This window comes from Ambystoma mexicanum, chromosome 10 (genome assembly GCF_040938575.1).
Source record: "Ambystoma mexicanum isolate Mex_15411 chromosome 10, UKY_AmexF1_1, whole genome shotgun sequence".
Classification (NCBI taxonomy): domain Eukaryota; kingdom Metazoa; phylum Chordata; class Amphibia; order Caudata; family Ambystomatidae; genus Ambystoma; species Ambystoma mexicanum.
In genome coordinates, this window is record NC_090932.1 from 1,383,233,397 (window position 1) to 1,383,253,656 (window position 20,260).

A 20,260-nucleotide genomic window follows, 5' to 3' on the forward strand; every position below is an offset into this window, starting at 1 on the left:
TAATTTTGTCCTGTCAATCGTCGTCGACAATTTCAATCGTGGTTATATCGCAGGTGGTTAGTAGTCTTAATGCAGGAAGATGATGAAATAAGCGTATCACATTGACTCGGTTTAGAATTAGGCCATCGTTCTCCTGGAGGATTCGTTCCACTGAGATTCGGGCTGAGGAATCAGACGTTTTTGTTGATAATTTTGGTGAAGTTAGTCTTTATTTCTTTTTATGAGTTTTGTTTATTTTCTCTTCTTTTTGTGTGTCGTAAGGGAGAAATTATGTAGTTGTCAACTATCGAATTCTTTGGCTGAATTTCTTGGTCTTCTCCACATTGTGGCTTTGTTTGATTGCCAAGGAGAAGTGAAGAAGCTTCTTCTTGTATAATTGGTAATCGCTTCGGATGGTTTGCTGAACCATCAGGTTGCTTTTTATTTTGACATTTCTTTGCATGGATTGACATATCTGTAATATTAGAGAAGGCTTTGGGCCGTTTGTATTGTGTTCGATACTGACCAGTCAGTGGGCCTTGAGGTCGTTTGTTCAATCTTGGTTTCCGCATCTGATCCTCATCATCATCATCTGACTCCGATGAAAGTGGTTCACACGAGGAGTCGTCGTGGTCTGTTAAATGAGCTTCACTGGAATCCGAAGATGTTATTGGATACGTAGATAAGTCCAAAAGATCAATAATTGACATCAGTCCTGTGGTCTGGGTTCTAAAAATTTTTTGGACTTCAGGATTTGGGACAATCGATTGTTGAGGAGCAGATGAGACTTTTAGGAATGGTTTAGTGTTAGGCAATGTTATGTTTTTGATGAATGTTTTACTTTTATTTGATTTACAATGAGAAGCTGCAGATTGATTCTTGTACTGCGGTTGATGTGTAGGTGTTTGATGGCATCGTGGAGGCGGAATTGAATTCTAAAACTTCATGTGATCGTGATAATCTCCGGGCTTGCTCTCTTATTATCAGATCCAAAATGGTATGAAGTAACGCCACTACTTTTGCTTCTCTTGTATCAATGTTTTGTTGAACACCATTTATAAATCCCTCAACGTGGATCATTTTTTAATGCAACATGGCGAGTACTGTCGTATGATCTTTAAGATTTTTGCCAATTTGTTCATATAACTTCATGAACAGTGCTAGTATTGCCGTTAGATTTGAGATCATAGCGAACTCGCTTTTAGGGGGAGCTCCCTCTAGGTTATTTTTTTTTTGCTCAGCAGGAATGTCAGCATTTGTTTGTGTTGTTGAACGCATACTGTTGTTTTGTTGTTTTGCTGATTCTGGTATTCTTCAATTACACAAGGAGTCTCTCCTGACAGTTGTCTTGAGGCTATAAGTGTTTTTGGCTTCAGTTGTATATTTGTTAGGTTTGTCGAGTGCTGTCATTTCTGGCATCAGCCAATTCCACTTCATACTGCAGGGTTCAGGTTTTTTTAATGGTCTGTTGTAGATCCAATTGATGTAAACTAGCATTTAGGACTTCTTCTCGCACAATTGATAAAGATGTGTCGAGCATCACTTGATCAGAAATCTCTTGGCTCTTATCTGTGGATGCTAAGTATTGACTAGAGTATGAATGAGTAGTTTCGTTTCCCACTAACATTGAAGGATGTTCTCTTGAGTAGTGGAAAACACTGGTCCCAGAAGTGTAGGACGGTTTCCATTCTGGTAAGTATTTGCTCTTTTATTTTTAAACAGATTCGCGGCACGCTGTTCGTGCAACGTGAGATTTAATTTTCTTTTTAATTCACTGGCAGCTACCAGTTTCCGCACTGCAGGAATTTCCCGTGCTAGAACAATTTCCTGTGCTGGAGCATGACACACCACAGGGGGCGCACTCAGCAAGAAGTCAGCGAGTTGAAGTCGACTCTGTGGCTGTGCGTCCCCGCATGGAATGCTTAATAGGGCGGGCAGGGCTCTCATGACAGCGGCTACCCCAACTCCTCCCTCGGCTACCCCAACTGCAGCCCTTCCACCAGGAGACCCGCTAGGTTTTCCACAGCTGGGAACGGCGCCCGTCGGTGACCCCAAGCCCGCATCTGCAGAAGTCAGCCTCGGATCGCAGCCAACAATGGCAACATCTACCGTGTCCACAGCGCCATCGATCAAGTCCTAACCAAGGTAAGCCGATTGTGTGCTTGTGATGTTTAATTGCGCAGCAGAAAATGTCGGCTGAAGCAATAGTCGAAATTGCCACTGGATCTAAGGGGTCGAATGTGTGAGGAGGTGTGAGCAGTATGCATAGACGGGAAAGAACACTGGGGAAGCGGTATCCCAAGGGAACATTGGGAACATTTGTGTGCAAATATCCCTAAACTGATGAGGTTGATCCAGGTCAGAGAAGCTTGGTATAAAATAATGGTGCAGTGGCATTATACCCTGGAAAGTTACATAAAATATACCTGCCGATTCCGGAGAAGTGTTGGAGGCAATTTTGTATGAGAGGGGATTGGAAACATATGTGGTGGGAGTGCCCGGCTACGGGGGAATTCTGGGAGGAGGTCACAACCCAGAAAGACAATGGCAGCTCTTGACGCAGTTCTGACTCCAAGGGAATGTAGGGTTGATTTATTCGATCCGGGGGTCCGCCTGCCCTCTAGGGCGCATGGTAAAGCTTTCATGTTAATGATAATAGCGGCATGGTTGGTCATTGCGAAATGTTGGTAACAGAAAAGGCCACCAACGACAAGGGATTGAATGTTTAAATTGTGGGGCTTCATGGCAATGGAATGGACGACGTATAATTTACAAGCAGAACATATCAATTTCAACAAGATTGGTCAATGGTTTTGGACTTCCTCAGAGAAGACTATGTACGCCAATGGTGCCCACAAAATTTGAAAATATTGGACATTATGTAATTGAATGTTATCCCTTAATCTTCCAGAGAAGTGAAAAGAAACAAGATCATTGCTTCTGCCGGTGGGGATAAGGGGGGGGGGGTTGTTAAAGATGTTCAATTCTTAAATGGCAATGAAACAAGTTTTTAAAAAAGAAAATCAAGCCCAAGCTACAGCTAAAAAACTGCAGGTAGGACTAGTCCAGCAAAATAAGTGTAGGGAGACTGGATTTCTGCGAGGTGGCACATTATCATACAGTGAAGAAAGTGCCGAGCCAGATAAGCGAGTCTGACAAATTGAACTGCTATGAGATATTTAAGACTGCTGGGGACTGTAACCTCGAGGCCACCTAGGGCCAGTATCCATGGAGAGTGACCTGCATTTTGATTAGACCAGCCCCCATTAGGTGGGCCTGAAGGGTATCCCGGGGGTGGGGGACCACACTTTAAAAAGGGATTAAGAGGACTGTTTAATATAATAAGGTTTTATGGGTACTGCTTTTAATAGAAAATATAAGCAGTAGACAATATGCTTATATTTTAAAGAGCCTTCCCACCCTCCCCCCGGACATACTTTGGGCCCCCTAAGGGGGCCAAGCCGTAGGGGTGGTGGGGGCAGAAAGAATATTTGTACTCAGGGGGTTGCGGGGGGCGGGAGCTCGGTATGAAAAGGTTTGAATAACACTGGATTAGACTGCTGGGGCTATTCACCAGATCCTGGTGATAGTTCTGAGACAGAAGAATAGCTGCCCTCTTGTGGCTGGACATTTGTATAACCCTAGAAGGCCCTGTGACTGGCTTGAGACCAAGAGAGTGGCTCTTGGCACGTCAGTAACAATAACTGAACCCTGAAAAAGTACCCAAGCAGGGAATTCCTGCCGCTTTCTGTTGAAGAAACTGGCCAGATGGCAAGGAGCGGCCTGGGAGTGTTGGGGAAAAAATTCAAAAGTACTTGCCCTAGTCGGAGTGTGTTGACAGCGTACTACGCCCAAAAAGTTGACTCGTCTACTGGGTCATCTGACAAGATCAAGAACGAGAATTGTTGGGCACTTCAAATATTTTGAGAGTCAGTGAGCTGAAGGACGTTTTCAGGGTGTGGCAACCTTGAAGCTGAAACAATTGCATTGGAGAGCAGTGAACGGAGGATAGCACAGGGGCAATGTGCTGGTCTTGGAAGCAAGACCATGCAGAGCAACAGAGGTTCAAAATGCACTTCTTCCCCTACACTGCTACTTCCTCCTCCCCACCCCTCCTAGCTCCTCCACACTCCACATCCATCCTACTGATCCCACCTCCGCCATACTCGAACAACATCCTTTCAATCAGTACCATCCGCTTCGCAATCACTCCTTAGGCTAATCTTTCTAAACACACTTGTCACACAAATCTCCATAATCACACAGCAGTCCAACTTTCATGCACTAACCAACCAATACCGCACCTGCTTCAAAAATTGCCTCCAAACTCCACTGCTAGTTCCTCCTTCCTTCTGCTTTCTTGGTCATTCAGCACCTCCTCTGACCTCATCCGTGTAACCCACACTTCCCGTTTCCAGTTGCTCCCTTATATTCCCTCCCTCCTGGGATTGGTCCTCTTTCCCTGGCCAATTAAGCCCTGCCTTCCCCGTCCAGGGGCGTGTAATTTCATGTGAAGCTAGCCCATTATTTCTAAGCTCCTTCCATTTTCATGGCATGATGGCCAGGGAAGTCCAATGTTTCCGTTTGTACTAGGGCGCCCAGATGGTAAATTTAACCTCATTCTATCTATTGCCCTCCAATAGACACGCCAAACATCAACGAAGCACTTGATAACATTCTTAAAGGGTTAAATGACCTAAATTGCTTTACTTTATTGGCTGGAGATTTCAACAATGGCTTCATAATAGCTCTCATAACGAAGCTACAACACTGGAGGCTGCCTTAAATAATATCAATTATCAGGTCATCAATAACTCACCGACCCATAATAAGGGCAATATCCTCGACTGGGTAGTTGCTAGGAACCTGACTGTGCAGGTTGACAGCATAACACCCTGTATTTGGTCAGACCATTACTCCATAGTCTTTCAAATTCACTAACAAACCCCCCTCCTAAAAGGAAGGAACTCGGTTAAACTAGTTGAAAAACTTAACTTTAATAAAGTTGCGGCTAGCAACTTGCACGAATGTTTGAGTCTTATGACCTCAACCACAGAATCAGATTCCCCAATGATCCTTGTTGACGCTTTTAACCATACTTTGGGCTCTATGCTAGACAGAGTGCCCCCTATAAAAAATAAATTAGAGACACACTGCCATTAGAAATGGTACACTCAAAAACTCAAATTAATGAAGAAAAGGAAAAGAAATCTTGAGAAAATTGTGGCTTAAATGCCCTATAAAAAACAAACAAATCCATTTGGAAACTTCTAGATAACATACAAATTAGCAATCTGTGACGCAAAAAAGAATTTCTATAATAAACAGATCGAGGAGTCAAATAATAATCCCATGAAGTTATTTGAAATTATTAAATCCTTAGAGAAATCAAGCAGTTCACCCACATTTTTCTCTCCAACAAATCAAGACTGTGTCAACACACAACAGGCTTTTGAGGCAACGGTAGACAGGGCCCGTTCTAAGATCAGACATGAACTCTCTAAAAGCTTGCCTAGTAAACCTTCCCCGACATTTTACCCAAGGAGAAACATGCTGAATACTTTTTGCTCCCATTACCATCTTTGATATGATGAATATTTTATCAGCATTACGCCCTTCTCAGTGCCCAGAAAACATAATCCCACCTAACCAAATCCTTGAGCATAAAGAAATGTTTGCCCCTTTTCTTGTCAGGTTTGTTAATTTTTCGTTTCTTAGTAATCAGGTCCCGTACTCTATATAAAAAAAAAAAAAAAGTCACCATTGTGCCTTTGACCTAGAAACCTGGACTTGACCCCAAAGATTCAAACACTCGGAGACCCATAATGAACTGCAACTGCTATTAGAAATCATGGATGAAAGTGCCACCATCCAACTTCAATCATTTACTGAAGCAACTAACATCTTACACTCTAGACAATCTGTATTTTGTCCTCATTACAGTACTGAGACTGCTCTCCTGCACCTCCAAACTCACATGCTGAACATCATAGAAAAGGGGAAATCTGGAATGCTTGCGTTATTAGACCCATTAGCAGCATTCAATCTCTTAGACCATGATCATCTCCGCCTTACTCAGAGATATAGGACTATGCAGCTCAGATACCATCACTTGGGTGCAGTCCTTTTTATCACACCGGACCTCAAGAGTCTGCTGGGGGGGGGGTCCACCTGGCCCCCAGTTCCTATTAGCTGCAGTGTTCCACAAGGTGCCTGCATGTATCCCTTGCGCTTCAATCGTTACATGCGCTCGAGTTACAGGGGACTAGGATTTTGACTCCACCATGAATAAGACCGAGCTGATGACATTTGGCACTGTTTGCACCGGGTCTAAACTTGATCCCAGATATCAGCTTTTCTACATCCACGACTGTAGCATTCAAGTTTCCAAAAAGGTAAAAACCCTGGGCTTCCATCTAGATCCCCCTGCTTAAATCTGAAAATTGAGAAAAACTGCTCATTCTGTCTGAGATTACTGAAGAATCTTCGACCTTGCCTCTCTGAATACAATAGTGCATCGGTTGCACAGGCAACCATCCTGTCTAGACTGGATTATGGAAATGCCCTCTTGATCGGTGCTTCGAAGAACAATCTAAATGATCTACAAGTGATACGTACAGTGTCATTTTGTATCAACAAAAAGAAGTCAAGGGGAGAGCACATTAACCGTAGTCGGCAAGATCTATACTGGCTCCAGATTACTGCTTGTCTACAATTAAGGCGTCAACTTTGATCCATAAATCAATACATGGTTTGCTACCACAGTACATTAAAAACCTAGTGTCTCCTTTTGAGCGTTCAAGAAAGCTGCGTTTATACACATTAGCATTGGTGCAAAACTCACATTTCCAACTTGTGAACAGCCTAGGAAGTTCCTTTGCTATCACTGCTGCTAATATTTGGAATGCTCTTCCATTAGACCTCACATTATTGAGGAAACATTACACTTTCCGTCGACAGCTAAAAACACTGCTTTTCCACTGAGGCCTTCTTAATCTTTTTCTTTGCCTGCTTGTTCCGCCCTAGATGTTGTACCTTTGTGTTTTTGTTCTGGTACCCCGATGCCCGTGGGCTCCGGTGCCATATACAAATAAATAAAAAGAGGGTGAGGGGTTTTTGTTCCTGGTGTCCTGGGTGGTCTAGGGCAGCAGTTGGTGGCTGTGTCTGCCCACCTCTTTCACCCAGATGCACTGCACAGCTGTACGCCGTGTGCTAGCTTTGTGGGTTCATTCCTCTCTATCAGTCGTTTTGCGCTCTGTGAGATGACCCTTGGGGGGGCTGCTGGTCTGATATTTCTCTCCTACTGATGTGGGCTGCTGGACAGAGGCTCTCTTTGAGATGCACCCTTTTAGTTTCTGACCTTGATGTGGACTCTCTGGGAAAGATAGAAAAAACCTTGCAAGCATCTTGTCGAGGAGGAACAGCACGAGAAAAGGTCAGACTGCACATAAGCATGCTAGCACATGAAGGGGGCAGGAACTGGGATCCTCTGAAGTGATTTTAGGGCTGGCTTTGGATTTTTCCAGAGAAAACAACAGGGTTTACTTAAAAAAGCCAGAAGTGCTATTGCCTTCCCTAACCGTACACAAGAGGACGGTTCTTTGGGAGAAAAAAGGTATATTGTGGTTGAAGTCAAAGTGAGTGATTCAAACAACTTGGGGTAGTCGCGACGGACAACACACGATGATGAGCTATTCTGGCCCTCGGGAAGAACACCCTGTCCCTGGGGGTGAGGGGTGCCTGTCCCTAGAGACTGTACCTGACTCTCTACAATGGATATAGTTATTTGTAAAACATACTCAATTTTGAAAAATAAACAGCCTAAACAAGCGGGGGGCAACCATCGATGGTGAAGGTGCCTACGAGAGGGGAATTAGATCTCGTAGTCTCGGACCATGCTGCTTCAGTTAGCATGTGGTGATTGGGGTCAACAGGATTTTTTAACCATGTTTACTTACCCTGATGCCTCCACATTTACTATATGCTGGTGGTTGCCCAAATGCTGGGAAGGTGAAAAAACAAAACAAGTTATTCTTAATGGGACTGAGAATGAATCATTATGAGCACACGCGAACATGGAGGAATATGAAAGAATATGCAAATTTCCTAAACTTATATAATTTTATTTGCCAATATACCTGGCTGGAAAATGTTTGGTGTTATTTAATATAAATGACTGCATAACTTAGCCCTCAGTCCAACACCCCTTTCCACAACCTTTCAAATATCTTTAAAGTATTTGGTTAGCAAGATAAAAAATATGGCAGCCATATCAGGAAGAATAAAAGTAACTCCAGATGGCACCTGTGCCCGAGGTCAAAAAATGCATGCCTAGACTTCAGCACCCATATTCAGAAAACGAACAGCACCCCCTTACCCACTAGCACAGAAGTAAGTATTTACCATAGAACACTCTCCATCAGTGAAAATCTCCTCTCATCAGATTTACAACCACGTGGTGCCAAGGGCGCAACTAGACAAAAACATCGGGAGATGGAGGATGGGGATTTCGTGGACAACACTGATAGAGGAGGGGAAAATATAGTTGTGTGGGGCCCCTTCCCCAATCTCCCCTAGGCATGTGTGTGAAAACTAGTGTCAAATTAAAAGGAACACCTTTTATATTAAACACCAAGACTTATCGACAATAATTGTTCCAGAATCCCTTTTTTTTTACTATAGTGGCGCTGATAAACATGTGAAGAAGGTGTTCCTTTTTCTTATAACGGAGCAAGGGGGTAAACTCTGTACCTTCACAAGCATGCAACGCTTCTAAGGACGCAGGGCATCTCAAGTTGATATTTCAAGACCCCAATGCTTGGAGCACACATTTAAAGAACATTGGGCCAGTGACATTGAAGCGTTCCTGGTCCCCCTCTACCTCTCTGCTCTCCTCGCCCCCCTTGTCTCGCCCCACCACATCTCTCCCACAATCCCTCCTCTCCCCCGTATCCTCGCCCTTCCTGAAACCCCTCGCCCTCGATTTCACCACAACCGAAACTCCCAACCGCCCTCCCCCCATCCTCAAATCCCCCACCCCAATCCCGATCATCCCATCACACACATCCACCCAACCCCGCACGAAGCCTGCAAAATTCTCGGCTCGCCCACTCTTCCCTAGCACCACCATCCCTACCCCTCTCCCGCTACTCTCTGCCCCTCCGCCCCTTCCCGCTCCAGCACCAAAACCAACCTTCCCTGCCGATGTGAACTGTATCCTATTTAACGCCCGCTCTGTAGCAAAAAACAGACTTTGCATCTTTGACCTCCTCACCTCTGTCAAACCTGACCTAGTTTTCATCACTGAAACCTGGTTCTCTGATGACTTCAGCCCAATCGCAAATGAAGCCTTTCCGCCCAACTACCGCCTCATCCCACTGAACCGTCCGTCCAGAGGAGGGGGGGTAGCATTTGTCTTTAAATCTCTCTTCCGCGCCTCAATCATGGACAACCAACCCTCCATTCCATCCTGCGAATCTCTCCTCGTTAAACTATCGCTCTCCCCGTCGCTCTCACTCACCTTCCTAATAATCTACAGGCCCCCTGGCTACGATAGACATTTCGCAAACAACCTCTGCGACTCTATCGCCACCCTCCAAATAAACCATCCAAACCTCACCCTTCTCGGAGACTTTAACATATGGCTCGACATCCCCACCAATCCTATGACACACGCCCTAATCGACGGTCTAGATGCAATTAATCTCCAACCCCACATAAATGGACCGACTCATTTTAAAGGACACACTCTCGATGCCATCTTTAGCTCAGACACCCAGATTCAGTTAAAGCCCCCAACTCCTATCATCTGGTCCGATCACTTCATTCTCTCGTTTGCCATCACCGCACCCGGCCCCCTTCCCGTATCCGCATCTGAACCTCCGATCCTACGCAAATGCTGGAAAAAACTAATAATCACCCCTGACCTAGCCGAGGCACTCCTCCAGTCCCCACCACCCACCTGCAACCCTAAAAACCAACTAACACCTGAAGCCTTTGACTCATGGCTCAACGCATCTCTGATGCAACTCACCCCTACATGCAAACCATCAACCCGCCGTGGCCCGTTCCCCAGTTGGTTCACTCCTGAACTGAAGACCAGTAAACGACACTACAAATACCTAGAACGCAATTGGCAAAATGAGAAAACCCACGAAAGCAGGACCACCTTGGCCCGTCACTTGTACCGGTACAAGGCTGAAATCCGGAAAGCTAAAAAAGCCCACTACAACGCCCGAATCCTAAACTGCAAAAACCCAAGCAAAGAACTCCACAAAATCATCTCCGAATTCACCAATCCAACTTGTAATACAACCGTCGCGACCCCGTCACAATCACTGTGCGACTCACTCTCCCTCCACTTTTACACCACAGCTATTGAAAGGACAAAAACTCTAAACACCAAACTGGCTCTCTTACAACCAATTGACAATCCTCCACCCGTACCGGCCAGCCCGTCAACTACAACCTCAACTCAACCAACATTCGAATCTTTTAGTCCAATATCAACAGAACAATTTCTCAAACTCCTATCTGCCCGCAAACCATCTGGATCCCCTCTGGACCACTGCCCAGCCACAACCCTTAAAGAAATCTTTGCCTCCACCTGCGCAGGAGAACACGCAAGATCTATCATAAATGCCTCCCTTTCCTCCGGTATCTTTCCCGAAGCATTCAAAATGGTTCACGTCAAACCTCTAATTAAAAAACCCTCTCGAGCCCAAAAATTACCGCCCAATCTCAAACACCAGATTCCTCGCCAAACTCATTGACCGAACCGCCTACTCCCAACTAAACGCCTTTGTTGAAGCCAACAATCTCCTTGACCCCGCCCAATCGGGATTCAGAACACGCCACGGAACTGAAACCACCTTAACCTCGATCTGGGACGACCTTAAAATGACAGCAGACTCCGCGGGATGTGCCGCTCTAATCCTTCTTGACCTATCCGCTGCCTTTGACACGATCAATCACTCGATACTCCTAGACCGCCTCCACTCACTAGGAATTCGTGGAACCGCTCTTAAATGGATAGCTTCATTCCTCAAAGACAGGCACCAAATAACGACACTCTCCAGCTTTACCTCCCAATCCCGACCAGTCAACACGGGAGTCCCTCAAGGAGCATGTCTATCCGCCCTCCTATTCAATCTCTACCTGATCACCCTCCCACCAATAATTCGTTCACACAACATCCTATGTTACAACTACGCCGACGACACTCAACTTATTCTAAAATTCCAGAACTCGAAACCCAACTCCCAACCCGACCTGGCATCCTGCCTCGTAAACATAGAGCGCTGGATGACCCAAAGCCACCTCTTGTTAAACCCCTCCAAAACAGAAATCATGGTTTGCGGCAACTCCGACCTTCTTCCGCACCCGCTACCCTGGCCACCCGCCATGGGCAACTCACCTACACCCTCCAAAACGGTAAAAAATCTTGGTTGCACCCTAGACTCCGACCTAACACTCTCGCGCCAAGTCAACAATGTCTCAAAGTCCTGCCACCACCACCTTAAAAACCTAAGGCGCGTCTTTCCATACCTCTCTTTTCCCAACAGAGTCTCCGCTGTCCAAGCAATAGTTATATCCAGACTGGACTACGGAAACCCCCTTTACCTCGGAATCCATACCTACCAACTGAATAAACTCCAAAGAGCACAAAACGCAGCGGCCAAATTACTACTTGCGCTCAGTCCAAGAGACCACATATCCCCAGCCCTTAAAACACTGCACTGGCTTCCTGTAGCCCGTAGGGTAGCTTTCAAAACCTTATGCCTCTCGCATCGAGCACTGCATAAAACTGGACCGCAATATCTTCAAGACAAACTAATACCTTATCATCCCACTCGCACCCTAAGATCAAGCTCAGCCGGCCTCCTAGTAATTCCCAAGACAAACTCAGTCAGGCTAGGCGGATCATCATTCTCTGCCCTGGCTCCAACCCTGTGGAACTCACTCCCACCCCACATCCGCTTAACTGAAGACTTAACGTCCTTCCGCAAACTACTGAAAACCTGGCTCTTCCCATAAAACCAATCCAGCATCACCACAATAATACCGACCCATCAAACTACCTGAAGCGAGAATGACAGCTAAATAAACTCGAATGTAAACTAGAAAGACAAGCAGGCTTAAACGAGTAAAGTAGATCAAAACAATGAAACAGAGAATACGAATAAATCATTGAGAAACTCAGGAAATCTGAACCGATCAAAACGACATAATAAATGAGAAGGGAATACAGTGAATGACATAAATGAAACAGTTAGAATGGATGAAGCGTACAGAACAGACAATTACACTAAACGGAAGCATGTGGATGTGACTGGAGAACAGATGAGTTGTGGAAAGCGGTTGAGTGTGGAAAGCGGTTGAGTGTGGAAAGCGGTTGAGTGTGGAAAGCGGTTGAGTGTGGAAAGCGGTCGAGTGTGGAAAGCGGTCGAGTGTGAGGAGCGGTTGAGTGTGGGGAGCGGTTGAGTGTGGGGAGCGGTTGAGTGTGGGAGCGGTTGAGTGTGGGAGCGGTTGAGTGTGGGAGCGGTTGAGTGTAGGGAGCGGATGAGTGTAGGGAGCGGATGAGTGTAGGGAGCGGATGAGTGTAGGGAGCGGATGAGTGTGGGGAGCGGATGGGAGCGAGAGCGTAGTGCAGATGAGAGCGAGAGCGTAATGCCGATGAGTGTGGAAATCGGGTGAGTGTAGAGAGCGGGGGAGTGTGGTGAATGTGGTGATTGTGGCTGAGCGGGTGAGCGTGGAGAGCGGATGAGCGTGGGGAGCGGATGAGCGTGGGGAGCGGGGGGAGCGGATGAGCGTGGGGAGCGGAGAGTGCATGAGTGTGGAGAGCGCATGAGTGTGTGTGAGCGGACAAGTTGTGGGGAGCAGATGAGCGCGGTTGAGCGCGGAAAACGGTTGAGTGGATAGAGCGGCTTAGTATGAGGAACCGAAATGAGCGGAGGTCTGTGGAGAGCGGAGGACTGTGGAGATCGGGTGAGTGTGCGGAGAGCGGTTTGAGAATGGAGAGCGGACGAGAGTGGAGAGCGGGTGACTTTGTGAGCGGATGACTTTGAGAGCGGATGATTTTAAGAGCGGATAAGCGTGGGGAACACATGAGTCTGGGCAGCGCATGAGTGTGGGGAGCGCACGACTGATTATGGACTGAACGAATGTCCTACCTCGTCCAGTATATAGACTGGACGAGTGGATAAACTACACGAGCATATAGTCTGGACAAATGTCTAGACCTGACGAAGTGTGCGGCCTGGACGAGGGTGCGGTCTGGACGAGGGTGCGAACCAAACGTAGGGTGCGGACTAGACGAATGTGTGGAGCGGTCAAGTATGAGGAACGGACGATTATGTGCAACGGACGATACTTAACATGCCTTGGAATGAAGGAAACTCTTGAAAACATACATCACGCCACACCCCACGCTTACCCTCTCCCTTACACCACCACTCATCTAGAACGCAGAGATACTATGACACCATTCGGTATAACTGTTCCCATATCTACATCTCCCGCTTACTCCACATCACTCTAAGTAAACATTGCTGGTTTCTCACCACCCAGCCAGGCGTTCTTCTCAGGCCTAACGCAGCCAAACTCGTTCCGGATAAAGCCGACCAGAACGAACACATACTCCTGATCTCTCAACCACCACACCTACAGCTAAGAAGCAGCTACCACTTGTTTTCGCACTAGCTGCACACATACATGGTGCGCACACGCACTTTTTGACTCCCCCCTACTCTCTCTACTGACCTGAACTTCGGTTCCCAAGGGCGTTCAACCTACCAGCGCCTTCAGACCATACCAATGGTATATAAGGCGCTATATAAATGCAAAATAACATAACATAACATAACATTGGACCAGTGACATTGCCAAAAGTATGATAGGATTTAAAGACAAAATGCAAAATATTTTTTTTTCCACATAGGTATTTATTAACATTTTGTTAAAATGCAAATATTTTAATGGTACTACATCATGGTACGGTTTTGTTGTGATATGGTGCATGGCTGGCTATGTCAGATGCTAGTTTTTGGCGCAGAACCATCTGCACTGTACCATAATCCCAGGCAAATCTGAGTGGTGCTACCGTTGGAGTGTTTGAGGTGTCAGTGGGCAGTCAGAAGGGAGGTCCAGGGCATCCAACTAGAAACTATAGGCTCTGAATTGGTGCCATGGCATTATGTCACCTGATATAGCATCACTTAGGCTAACATGACATAATAAGGGATAACAATGCATAAAATATTTAGAAAGAATGTATCTGTTTGTGTGTCTGGGGTGTACTGGCGATAGTGAAATCTGACCAACCCAACCCATTCGCCCTGCAAAGGGCAGGGTCCCGCCATGTGCTATCGGTATGGGCGATTTCGGGAGATTGCTGATTTTGCGACTTATTTCAAAATAGGTAGTTAGGACACAAGGCCATCATACCAGTCAGGGGTGTACTGGCGATGGTGACATTTGACCAGCCCCACCCACGTTTCCTGCACAGGTGTGGAGTCGGCCCTGTGCTATCAGTATAGACGATTTTGGGAGATTGACGATTTTGCTTTTTTTTTTTTTTAAATAGAAAGTTAGGACACAAAATAACATACACAAGGCTATAGCAGACGCCACGTGCAAGTCAGCTACAGACCCGGGCAACACCAGGTGGGTACTGCTAGTAAACACATAAATGTGACCAACTGTGATGTTTACAAAGTGAAAAGGTTGCCCTCAGTTGTTATTAGGCAAGGTTTGTGAACAATAAACACCTCTAAATCATTCCACCTCCTATCCTAACATTCAACCTATCCCGACACACAACTCTACCACCAAAGGAAACACGCTGCACAATGGAATGTACACCACCCAAAGACATGTAAAAAATGTACAGGGGAGAAAATTAATGTAGTTTCTGCTGCCGCAGGTCTGCTATGCTAGACTCTCTGGTGTACTAAATTGGCTATTGAGACTAAAAGTCAGCTTGCAAACTTAAGTAATATGGCATTGTGTGAGGGCCAGTGCAAGCAGGCCTCCAGATAAGGTGCATACTAGGCCTTTTTACGCATTAAAATCTTGTAAATACGACAGCTTTATTATTTTCCTATGTACATTTACACACAAGTTTAGAGCAGAGGGCAGTGCAAAAGTCAGGTTACTTGACAGAAACCAGAAGGCTTCTTTTGATTTTGATCTAAATGGATGTAATTGCAAGTAATGGATAAAAGCCTCTGAAACAGAAAATATTTCTATGAAGCCTTTCAAAAAAAGTAACTGCACACTGTTATAAAAGAAATGGTCTATTTCCATTCAGCTTCTGCTGTGGTGCTGCTCATGGAGCAAACAGAAGCACTGTGCATATGGATTTTCCTAGCATTTTAGGATTGTAAAATTAATAAGATTGATAACTAGGTTGCAACTGAGAATTGATATTTTTTTAACAAATTATGCTTTTTTCCAGTGAAATCGAACCATTATTGCAAAGTTGTATTTTTCAGAGTTTGTGCTGTGTGCATAATCATGCAGAGGCAGATCATGTTTACACTTATTTAATTTACACTCTAATTATAAAAACAGTGTATAAAATGATGACTATGCACGGCCTAGTTTACATCCATTCAACCTTGCAGTCAATGGGGTACATTACTATAAATGGTCAGTGACAGTAGAGTCTTTGTTCAAAGGTGAGTGATTGTCATTAAACCAATCACAGGTGTCCTAGCCCCTCATAACTTCAAGACTAATTAAAACATTCAAAACCTGATTCTCCACGAAGTGCAAGCGCTGTTCAAAAACAAACAAATGAAAGTTACATTTGTAATTGAAACTCAACTATGATAATCCAGATAGGTATTTAACTTTGTTTAGTACATCATAGATGGCTCATCCTACATCTAGGCACAGTGATTATTATACCTCAGTCAGTCGATACTCAGTTAACGGACCTCTGAGGGATGTTGGCTAATAAGATAGCTGAGCCGGTTGAGCACTTGTTGCTGCGATCTGTAGGTTGCGTGTTCGTTTCCCAGCAAGGCCAACTCAGCCTTTCATCCTTTCAAGGTCAATAAAGGAGTACTGACTTCAGTTGGGGATAATTGTGATAAATATGTTATATGTACAACGCTTTGCCAAAAGCACTATATAAATAACCATTTGACCATGAGATTAGATATAGAAATTGCATGGAGTCCTTGCCTCTGCGCTGTTGTATCATAACATAGTAATAGCTGCAGAAAATAAGGACTTTCATTAAACATCAAAAGACGATTCTGCTATGAACCTCAAAACACACAATACAATTCATGCTTGCTTTATTTACCGTGTAATTGGCTAGGTTTTTGTGTTTTCAACATTAAAATATATACAGGAGGGATAGAATGGGAAGACCTTAGAGAAATAATGAAAGGTGTATTCTGTCACAATGCCGAAAGCTGCCACCTTGTAATGATTTCCATACAGTTTTTGCACATGTCGGCTGGATGTCAACATTTAACTCTCTTGCAAAGGAGAAAAGTCATTTTTACTCTCTTAAAGTCACATTTACTCTCAAAGTTTAAAAATAGGAAGTAAAATACTCCCACCTCAAAATCTTATCTGGAGCACTGAGTGGAAGCATAACAATCCTAGGCAACTGCCTAGGGCACCACTAAAAAAATTAATTCAATGAGTCCCACTGTATGCAAGTCTTTTTTCAGAAAGTCTGAAATTAATCACTTCTGAAGACTACAATATTTGCAGTTAAATCAGTGAGATTACATTATTTGCAAAGGATCACACACTTTGGGTTAAGAAGGGAAGCTGGGATTTAAGCCACTCTGCGATTTAGGAACTTTATCCCACACCTGCGTTCTGTGTGACAAAAATATTTGAGTTATGTATTTCAAAGACTACAATAACGCTGTTTGATAGAATTTGCATGCAAAATCTGCAAAGCACACAGCAAAGCAACCTGGCAATATGTAAATCCCTATGGAAACATGTAAAACCAAAACAATAGCATTGTAGCTATATTTTCCACATCCTGAAAGGAAAACTTCCAAGTCCCAGAAAGCAAAATAATTCAAGGCTGAACACATCTCTTGTTTTACACCACAGCACTTTGAGCATTCTATGGCACACACTAAAAGAAAGTGTGTAAATAAGGTCACTTGGGTAAAGGGATTGCTTTTCACAAACCTCCAACGTACTGCTATGTATGAGGTTTACTATCCACACAAAAGCAAACCTTTTTCGCATGTCAAGCTAGTAGACATCATAAATGGAGTTTTATTGGGTTAGTCACTTTAGTTGTCTTGGAAGCAAACACAGATATGATAGGTAAGTGGAACTCATGGGGGTCTTTCAGTTGGAAAGGTCCCATCCCAGTGCCCATTGCCCGAGTTTTCACATACATAAAAGAGCTGTCGATAAACAAAATAAATGTTACGCAAGCTCCTTAGAGGCCGTTATTAATTTGATGGCCACGGACGGCACGATGTTGATCATCTGCATTTTGTCATGCTGAAGGACGATCTGAAGGTGAACAAACAGGTCCCTTTGGACTTCGGCAAAGGTCTAGAATTTGGGGAGCTGAGAGTAGGTAGCTAACTTAGCCAAATGGTATTACACGCCTGCATCTGAATGGTGACCCCCTTCATGATGCACTGCACGCTACTTACCCCACGCTCCGAGTGATGTCTGCACTAAATTCGTCCCAAGCCACTGTCAAACTTTCCAATCACTGGCTTGTATTCTCCAGTACAAATAGGAGTAACGGCAAACGTATTTCCACACCTAAAACGCTCCCAACCGCGCTCTTCCAAAAGAGACACACTACACTCCTTGGAGTTACTGTGTAGTATCCCAGCAATGATGCAGCCCACTTGCCCCCACGTTCCTTGCGATTATGCTTACCCTGAAATCGTCTAGATACTCCAGTCAGCTAATATTGTTTTCTTCCTTCAGGGACTCGTTACAATAGCGTCTACTTCCCATTACAGCAACGGCCCTAGCAACACGTCTATATCATGTGATTTACGCACTACGCTGTAACCGTTGAAAAGTGTGGTGGGGGCACAGAGGGTAGGGACTAGTTCTTATTAGAAGAACGGACCTAGAAAAACGTTCTCATCATGTGACTGAAATGTTACGTTCCAGGTGTGAGCCGTCGACAACTTTGAGTAGACTACTAGCAGTGTATTACAAGTTACGTTCATACCTGCCTACATTTGAAAATCAAAATTCCTGAGATGTATGCCCTGCCCACAGCCACAAAAGACTCCACCCATTGCACACGGCTCCGCCCACACGCCCCGCCCACCTGTCAAAAAGTTAAACTCGGTTGTTCTAGCCTTCAGTCTGCTTACTATACCAGTGAAAATAATTCAAAGCTATAGTAAGCAAAATGAATAATAGTGCTTTCAATCCATGTCATTGGATTGAAAGCACTGTTATTGCTACGGCGGCGCCCTCGATGTGCTTACTATAGCATTGAATGAATGATTTTCAGTGCTATTGTAAGCAAAATGAAGTCGGCGCCGCAGCCGAAATAATGCTGCTTTCTATTCATGTCATTGCATTGAAAGCAGCATATTTCGGCAGCGCCGCCGCCGCCTTCATTTTGCTTAAAATAGCACTGAAAATCATTCATTCAATGCTATAGTAAGCAAAATGAAGGTGGTGTTCTGTAATATTTGGTATCCCATACCGATCCGGTATCCCCTGTCTTCGGCTGTCTTCGTAGATCACAGACCAAAGTAGGAGAGTTCCGAGCCTCGGTAAGTTTTGAGCCTCGGTATGGGATACCAAATGTTGCATAACACCGGCATAACGCCCGAGTTCCATACAGCCACGGTGAAACCCGCTACTTTCCCCTCTCAAAACTCGCTACTTTCCCCTCTTAAAACTCGCTACTTTCCCCTCTCAAATGGAGTGCACGCAATTCCAGGTTGTCTCATCATATCGCATTTTAACACAATAAAAACGTCAAAACGTCAGAATCATTACAGATGCAGGGAACTCATCTTTTAGAGCTCTATCCAGGTGCTCTGGGGCAAAATACATGCACATCTCCTGATTTGCTTATGGATTGCACCAACAGAAATTACTTCACAGAAAGCACATTGCGAGGAGCATCATCAGTCTTTGATACTTGGAGGCACCATGGAAGTGACTTTAGAATAAGTTGTCATAAGTAAGCCAAGAGGCAAATAATTTTGTGAGGCAAAATACCTAAAATGCACTGTTATATATGGAGCAAGTAAGGCTTTTTTAAAAAAAAATAGCATCATATATTAACACATAAGCTTTGAAGTGAATCACTTACAGAGCTGCAGATAAGACAGTCTAATTAAATGATCTGCCCAGGATCACACACTGGTTAAAATAGTGAAACCGGGATGTGGACAATTTAAGCAACTGAGCACATCTTTACAGTCATTATTTCATAAAGCATGCATCATTATGCAAACTTCTCACACCTGATCACTTCCTGCCGTGTACATTTCTAAAGGGACAAAAGTCCCTGCTAATAGTCCCCCCTCCCTCCCATCAGTGCCTAATGGCTCACATTGAAATGCTCTGTTGACACAGAGCAACTTGAGAGCCCATCTGCTGCTGCCCTGAGCTCCTTGGGACATTGTCCTGCCAGAGGTTTCGGAAAGGGTAAGGTGTCCTGCTGCCAGGACAATTACTGTGCTGAGCGGGAATTACTCAGCACACATTGTCCTGCCAGCGGGACATCTTTCTCATTGGGTACCCTCATTGAGGTGCCGAACGGGACGGGTGGCCAACTGATGAAAGTCCCGGTCAGGCTCTAAAAAGAGCCTGTGGGGTGCCAGCTTGCCCCCCCCCACTCCCGCGGCTCGGTACGCCACTGTTACTTGATGAGTCAGCCGAACTGCTTTGAGTTGAATGAAACTTAGTTGGTCATATGGTTATTTGTAGCTTAAAAAATCATAGCTGCCAACACTTAGTGGGTTATATAATTAGTAGCTTAATAAATAACAGCTGCCAACAGTGATGGAAATGACTACACAAACTATGGCTGAAAATTGAAAAAATACTCCAGAATACTACCTCCTTAGGGAAATTGACCCGATAGATTCACTGTAGAGGGTGTGGAGTAGCGGTGCAGTCATCATGGCAGGCACGTAAAACACATACAAATAATATTTCATTTTACAGGGTTGACATGAAATGCAGATAAATCACACAATAAACCAGACTGACAATATATATATATATTACACATCTCATAGCATAGTGGGAGTATTTGTGCTGTTTCCCTTTTAAGAACATGTATTGT

General features: G+C 44.7%; 1 protein-coding gene across 2 annotated transcripts in view; it reads right to left on the reverse strand.

Annotated features, from left to right (window-relative positions):
• TCHP (trichoplein keratin filament binding) overlaps positions 1-18,004 on the reverse strand; it is a 264,855-nt gene extending 246,851 nt beyond the window's left edge. For both annotated transcript variants that reach the window (XM_069619404.1, XM_069619405.1), the window contains exon 1: positions 17,869-18,004. The gene's annotated coding sequence lies outside the window, so the exon portion shown is untranslated. The remainder of the gene's footprint in view (positions 1-17,868) is intronic.
• Between the last annotated feature and the right edge of the window lie 2,256 nt (positions 18,005-20,260).